Consider the following 1,756-nt stretch of genomic DNA (forward strand, 5'->3'; position numbering starts at 1 on the left):
TTGTATAACAAACTATTTTATATAATAGAAAATTATATTAAAATAATATAATAATAATAATAATAATAATAATAATAATATTTAATAGCATTTTTCGTACGTACGGATGTGCTCAATAAATCGAACGAGCCTTAGGCATCGTCGTTTTACATTTAAAACATCTATTCGTTTGAACTTTTTCGACGACGCTAATATTAACGTTACATATTTGCTTATTTATTTAATATTTTTTTTTGTCTGTTTTCTTCTTTTTTTTTTTTGGTTTCATTTTCACGTTTTTCTCTCTCTCTCACTCTCTCTTTCACACTTATTACATTCTCGCTTTCTCTCAGTTTTCATTTCGCTGTCTTTCGTATTCTAAATATTACAATATCGTATAAATCTTTCGTAGAAAAAAAATCGTTCAAAGGATTTATCTAGCGCACCGTACGATATTACAAACGATTTATAAATGTTTCAAACGCCACGATGTTAAATAGATTATTTCTATGTGTTACTCTCTCTCTCTCTCTCTCTCTCTCACACACTCTCACTCGCATCATTTTATTCATTCACAATTTCGTCGGCGGAGGGTTGATTGGTTTATGCATATTATGTGTTGGATACGCACAAAACCTAGATTCACCTATTCATAAAAATTTCATTTATACTTTTATTCTATATCTTTTTTTGTTTTTCTATCTTACACACATTTATTTTCACGTTAAATCATATTTTTAATCAACGCGAACTTTAATTGTGTATATGTTTGTGTATGTATGTATGTATGTATGTATATATATATATGGATGTATGTATATCGTTCGCGATGCATTTTACGTATATGCATTATTATTTATTAATGTGTATACGTATTATGTATCTTTATTTATGTGTATATTACTATATATATATTTTTCTATATATATATATATATATATAGTACCACACATATCGAGTTTAATCGTCTTATGCGTGCGTGTTATGTATGTATTGTAATATCATATGCGTATGCATGAATACGTGTGATGTGTGTGTGTGTGTATATGTAAAAGTGTAATTAGATTTATAAATACAAGGGGACAATGTCCGATGCAATCTAGGCGAGACACGAAATCGTGCTGTATATGTAATGTTAATGTGTATATGTGTTTCTATATATATATATATATGTATATATATATATATATATATATATATCGGCTGCTACATATGTGATAATATGTCTCGCAAAAAAATTCGTTTAGTTTCGTTTTTTGTGTAATTTTTTTTCTTTTTCTTTTTCTGTTTTTTCTTATTCTTTTTCTTTTTTTTCCTTTTTTTATTTTTCTCTCTCGTACACTGAACAAAAGAAAAAACTAAGGTTCGCCTTCAGCACTATTTTTTTTGTCGCTTTTCTTATTTTTTTTTTTTGTAATTTTCTTTTTTTTATAGAAGAGATGGAAGAAGGAGGAGCCTCGTCAAGAAGAAGAAGAACATGGGTGATAGTAATTGTAAATGGTGAATGGTGAATGGTGTGATGATGGTGTTAATAGTACGTTTCACTAATCGTATTACTCGAAAGCCTTATCGTCATAATCTTAGCAAATATACGACGACATTTTCATAATGTGGAATTTAGATGGATTAAAAAGGGCCTGTAGGGGGTGGGTGGGGTGGGGTGGATGAGTGATACGAAGATGTGCTACAGACATGTCTATTTTTTACGTTTCATCTATTTTTACAAGGTAATAATAATATCACGAAGAAAAGCAAAATGAATAAAAAAATAAAAATA

General features: G+C 28.6%; 1 protein-coding gene across 1 annotated transcript in view; it reads left to right on the top strand.

Moving 5' to 3' along the window:
• LOC106792499 (odorant receptor 82a-like) overlaps positions 1-1,747 on the top strand; it is a 4,520-nt gene extending 2,773 nt beyond the window's left edge. Inside the window, exon 7 of the mRNA XM_014758942.1 lies at positions 1,414-1,747. The gene's annotated coding sequence lies outside the window, so the exon portion shown is untranslated. The remainder of the gene's footprint in view (positions 1-1,413) is intronic.
• Positions 1,748-1,756: the final 9 nt, after the last annotated feature.

This window comes from Polistes canadensis, unplaced genomic scaffold, assembly GCF_001313835.1.
Source record: "Polistes canadensis isolate GaletaPanama2010 unplaced genomic scaffold, ASM131383v1 scaffold_451, whole genome shotgun sequence".
NCBI lineage: Eukaryota > Metazoa > Arthropoda > Insecta > Hymenoptera > Vespidae > Polistes > Polistes canadensis.